Source organism: Podarcis filfolensis, assembly GCF_964270895.1.
Source record: "Podarcis filfolensis genome assembly, chromosome: W".
Taxonomy (NCBI): domain Eukaryota; kingdom Metazoa; phylum Chordata; class Lepidosauria; order Squamata; family Lacertidae; genus Podarcis; species Podarcis filfolensis.
Window position 1 is genome coordinate 18,318,083 of NC_139619.1, and position 6,015 is coordinate 18,324,097.

At 42.5% G+C, this 6,015-nt stretch overlaps 1 long non-coding RNA gene across 1 annotated transcript; it reads right to left on the minus strand.

The window, feature by feature from the left end:
• Positions 1 to 241: 241 nt before the first annotated feature.
• Positions 242 to 5,470, minus strand: LOC310753886. The gene is made up of 2 exons (XR_014543491.1): positions 738 to 5,470; positions 242 to 416 (listed from the first exon to the last, which is right to left on the minus strand). It is a non-coding gene; the product is annotated as an uncharacterized lncRNA (long non-coding RNA).
• Between the last annotated feature and the right edge of the window lie 545 nt (positions 5,471 to 6,015).

Here is a 6,015-nt window from a genome sequence, read left to right on the forward strand (position 1 = left end):
CCTTTTAATGGTATGCTGCCTTACTGGAAATCAATCGACAGTGTGAAAAGAAACTTTAAGCTTTTACTAAATATCCATTGCAACACTCTGATCGCGATAAACTTGCTTTGCACGGACCCCCAGCACACTAGACTCAGAGAGAACAGATTCTGTGATGGGCGGTTTTTCAACATGGCGCCGAGGTAAGACGCGCTTACCGGTGCTCTTTGGATTTCTTTTAATCTTCTTTTAATCCTTTATATTTTATCTTAACTGACCCAGTCAGTCTTTGAAGCTTTTTATAATTGCTGCAGCTACATGCTATGGCAACTTTCTGAGAGATTTGGCCCTGCTCCAGATTGCTGCAGACTGCTCCTTGTTTCTCTCTTATCAGCGGGCCGGCCTCGGCTGCTAAAAGAGAAGAGAACGCCATTATCCTAATTGGAGAGAGGGCTTAAGAGGAAGACGCTGTGTGGTGTTTAAATCCTGGATAAGTCATCGTTCGTGCACAGGCTGCTGTCATAGAGGGTTGAGAGAGGCCAGTGGAGCCAGGACATTTGGCACCCTACCCCCTAGATATCTTGAGGCTGTCACAATTCAATACTTCCCCTTGTGAAAAGCTTCTGCAAATTGGGTCCGAGGTGTCCACGAAAGATTGATGTTGTAAGTGGATTTTACCGCAGTGGAGAGGAAAACTTCACTATTATTATCCATCCAAGGAGCTTTCACCCATGGTGCCATCTTCTGGTGGTCTTAACTATCTTATTTGTGTGTTAAATGTTATGTTATTTTAAGAATCGTATAATCCTTGGCCTGAGGAAAGTATGGGTCAGAACAAACGCTTGAGAGACTTTGACGAGCCCCTATCATCCCCTAGACCAAAACTATCAAGGTTGGTGCCACACCGGAATAGAAGAGGGAGTGACAATGCGGAGCATTGCTTTGCGGTGGAAACCCAAAATCGCTTCCTACCTCTAATTGATTTAGAAGCCACTCCAACTCTGATGACTCAAAATTTTTCAAAAGTAAAGTCTGTAAAGGAGAATACGAAAGAAAAACTCTCAACACAGGATGATGGTTTAACATCTGATATGGGGGAGTTCCCCAGTTGTGAGCAGTTACACTTAGTAATTAAGACCCTTCACTGTATCTTTAAAAGGCTGGATGAGGTATCTTCACAATTATCCAATATCCTGCTGAAAGTCAAAAAACTTGAATCAACAACACAATCTTCAGTTTGTGAGGTCAAAAACTTATTGCCTCACCCCAATTCAGATAAAAGAAAGGAGACTAAAATTAAATATATCTTAAATTCCCAATTGAATAATCAGATATTAACTCTGCAACCCAAGAAAAGTTGCCTTTCTGTCAGGTCGGAAATAGGAAGATGGTCATCGCTAGAAGGGGCTAAAGACTGTTTAAGCAAACTTTTAAAAATTAAGAAACACCAGATTGACCTATATGCGGTGATGCCCCTGTTCCGACAGACCAACTTCTTGAAGGTGATACTTGCGTTCCACTCTGAAAAGATACCATCTATTATTGTTAGGCGGAAAACGCTTTTGTCCATGGCCGATATCGTAGCAACGAGGGTTTTTGCAGATAGCAAGATCAAACCCCTTCTAAATAGGTGCCCGGGTGGTGAGGACATTAGGACAAGAGACTCTGCCTTACTTCAAAATACTGTCAGGCCCCACTGCGATGATTCTGCAGTGTGCCATTCTCGATCAATCTCGATACCCTCTCAAACAGCCATATATGAGGACGGAAACCTGCAGACTGCCCTTGATGAAAGGGAACTTATTGATTCGTTCAGAGCCCTCCCTCCGAAAGAACAGTCGGTGATGATGCAAAGATTTGACACGCTTAAATCGCAGCTTTTGCAAGTCCAATACAGAGGGGAAGATACTAACGATGCTTCAAACAACCCCACTTGGGTTCACTGGACAGAAGTGGTCGACCTTCTTCAGCTCAGCCCCACTTTGAAAACAAAAACCATCCTGCAAGACTCAAATCTTCAAGTTGTTTCTGCCCCCAGTGCTATTCCACGAGACAACCAGGCTCTGCCATCCTCACTTAACCTTCATCTACATCCATCGACCAACACACCTAAGGACGAAACTCTGATTTCCCTGCCTGACTCAAATCCCTCTTTAACTCACTCATCTATGCCAGAGCTAGAATCTTCTCCAGTTTCGACCAGATATAGAAGTAGTCCACAAGTGATGCCCCTGAGAGAGTCTTCCGCAATTACCGCCCCCGTGATGTCCCCTCAACTACCTTCTTTAAAGGAAAATGTGAATGTTACACTTCGGGACCCGTCTTCGGAAACGATTGAAGACCCGATGGGACGCATCAATAAAATCATCCTAATCCCTGATGATAAATCTGCTAGAGGGTTTCCTCCGACGGACTTAATTTCTCCCTCTTTGGGTATTTCTCTGTCAAGTTGTACAAAGAATTTCGAAACGAAGAGACTACCTGTTCAGGGATCTACTTCTAGTAGATCATCCTCGGTGTGCCAACAGTCGAACCAAATTGTTAAAAAAATTAATTTGGAGGGCTCCTCACAGTTACCATCTTCCCAATGTAAAATAACTGATTTTTTTGTTACATCTTCTGTCTCTTCCAGAGAGTCTGCCCCTCCTTCGCTTTGACTGTTAAAAGAACAACACAGAAGTCCCCAGCTAGCAGTCCTAAGTTGGAATATTGCTGGCTGGAAAAGGAAAAGATTAGATCCCGAATTTTTGTCCTATATAAATTCTTTTCAGATAATCCTTTTGCAAGAAACATGGGAAGAAGATAAAATAGATATAAATGGCTTTGAACTGATATCACTTCCAGCTAGTCCCTCCCAAAAAGGTGGCCGGTCCAGAGGTGGTCTTGCAATCGCCATATCGCTTAAAATGAGCACTAAACTCTCGCTAGTTCAGACTTTTCCTCCTTTTGCCTTTACAGGTCTGATTTCAAGCGAAAAATTCTCCCTATTAATCACCAATGTTTATCTTCCTCCAGGTGGTCTTATATCGGACCTCCATTATAGATGGGATTCTCTGGAAGATCATTTATTGGCATGCTATGTTATGTACCCTAATATTCCATCGGTAATGGGTGGTGACTTTAATACACGTACAGCCGCCAATTGGAATGGGATAATCAAGGCCAAGTGGTGGGTACCTCCCTCCTACCCAAAATCTGATTTAATCTCTTTTACATCAAGAAAATCTAAGGACATCAGAGTGAATGAGGCGGGAGTCCTTCTTTATCAATTGGCCATTCGTATGAATTTGAACATTTTGAATGGCAATTGCCCTCCGGACGTGCCAGGAGAATTCACTCATTTGGGCACAATATCAAATAGTGTCCTAGACTACCTTCTAGTTTCAGAAGACCTATTCTCAAACTTCTTTTATTTTAAAGTAGACAATGTACAATCCAGTGACCACCTACCTCTAGCGGCCAAGCTAACGCTTGACTGGCACCCGGTTAGTGGTTCACACCCAATTCATGTAGGTTTAAATGCCGCAGCTCAAGTAAGAAGCATTAAATGGTCTATGAAACAGGCCCAAAAATACGCAGAATTCTTCCAGAGGAATATCTCCGAACCCCTTATTGTTTCAGTGGCGGAGTTGTCTGAACCAAATAGGATATTGGAGTGGTTCTCCCACCTCTCTGTAGATTTAACTAGCTTCTTTACGATGCCGACTCACCTGGTTAACCGAGATCAACCCAGGTTCGGTGCACCTTGGTTTGATTCCAAATGTAAGCAAGCTAGACTCTCTCTCTGTTGTATCTACAACAGATATAAATCTTCTGGAGCTGAAACTCTTCCCCCAGAGTACTTGCAGGCCAAAATTGCTTACAAACAGGCACAGAAGTCAGCCAAGCATGAATGGCAGCTAAGACGTTGGCAAGCGCTGATTGCTGCCTCTAAGCTTCGCAGCTCTCGTGGTTTTTGGAATTTAATCAACAAAAGATCGAGGAAATACCCATTGACGGTTATACCAGCCCCGACATGGGAACAATTTCTAAGAAAATATTTCTCCCAGACAGTTATCTCTAACATTCATTCTGATACTCTTTCATGTCACTTGCCCATGTGGCCAGATACTGACCCGGAGGAAATAGTTGATCTAATTGCTAAACTGAAAACTGATAAAGCCCCAGGGCCCGATCTGATCCCGGCGGAAGCTATTAAACAACACCCAGCATGGTGGGCCAAAATTCTTGCAAAAATCTTTGATGCAATTAATGCCACGGGCCAGATACCTAGATCATGGAAGGAGTCCATCATAATTCCTATATATAAAAAAGGACCACCAGAGGACCCAGGAAACTATCGTAATATCAGTTTATTATCAATCATCGGAAAAATCTATACTCGCTTCCTGCTAACCAGACTAACCCAATGGGCCGAAGATTCCAATCTGATAGGCCATGAACAGGCCGGGTTTAGACCAAATCGTGCTTCTACTGACCATGCAATAATTCTACATCATTTGGCGCGGAAGTATTCTTCCCCCACTCATGGTCTTCTATGTGCCGCTTTTATAGACCTGAAGGCGGCTTTTGACAGTATCTCTAGAGAGCTGCTATGGGAAAAATTGGCAAAGTGGGGCATAGATAAAAGACTGTTGTGGCTTATGATCAAATTACATGAAGGGACGGCCGCTAGGGTGAGGTTAACACCTGAGGGCGATCTCACAAACTCTGTACCAATAAATAAGGGGGTACGACAAGGGTGCATCCTTGCCCCCTATCTCTTTAACCTCTATATTAGTGACATGAGAACTCCCCTAGTTGAGGCCCAAACCACCATTCATGCACCCAGGCTTGCAGACTATCGCTGCCCCTTACTATTGTATGCTGACGATGCGGTGATCCTCTCATATTCAATAATCGGTTTGAGGAGGGCCTTTAAGATCTTCGCGTTATATTGCCAAACAAATTTACTTACTATTAACCATTCCAAATCTAAAGTTCTAATTTTTTCCAGGAGTCGTAAATTGTATAGGTGGGAACTCGAGGGGAAGCCAATTGAACAAGTCTACAAATTTCAATATCTAGGAATTTACTTCCAGCATAATATGGGATGGAAAGCGCATATCACATACTTACAAAATAAGGGCAAAGCCCTTATCTACGCTCTATTACGCTTTTTCTTTACAGAGGGGGCTATGCATGTTCCTTCTGCCTTAAAAGTTTATAGTGCAAAAGTGGTTGCAACTATGGCCTATGCGGTCCCTTTATGGGGCGCTTTTGTAAACCTCATGCCTCTGGTGACATTGCAAAATCTTTTTCTCAGACGCCTTTTGAAACTACCCTCCTGTGTAAGCAACTCGGCTATTCGCTTAGAACTTAAGACCCCCTCCTTAGAGATCCTGGTGTGGAGACAAGCCTTTAATTACTGGCTGTCCCTTTGGCATAAATTGCCCAATTACCATCTTATTCAGTGCCTTTGGAGAGATGAATTTACCAGCCCATGGGCAACAAAAATCCATTCCAAACTGTTGTCTTATGGAATCTCTCCTTCCGATATACTAAATTTAGATCTAATTACAGCAAAAAAGGTCATCAAACAAAGATTGGAGGAGGTTGATTTGCAACAAAATCTTACTACAGGTGGAGGTACATGTTCCCCGATAAATCAGGGCATTACATTTATGTCCCAGATATCGAGGTATATTTGATATCCCCTCAAATGTGCTGAGCAATAGATTTCCTAACGGTAAAACCTCTGTCTTATGCGCATGTGACAACAAATCAATAGAATCCCTTTATCATATCTTGTTTAATTGTCCTTTATATATTGTTCCCCGATCAAGGATTCTGAGTTCAATCATTTTGGAAACTGTTGCTAAACCACCTGAATTACATCTAGCCTATCTACTCCAGGACACTGACTCTTATAGAACATTACAGGTTGCCAGATTCCTGAATTCAGTTCTTTCATATAAAAGACTTCATGGAATGCTGCATGACTATTAAAAATCTAGTAAACTCTAGCCACCATCTTTATATTCAAGGCCACAATAT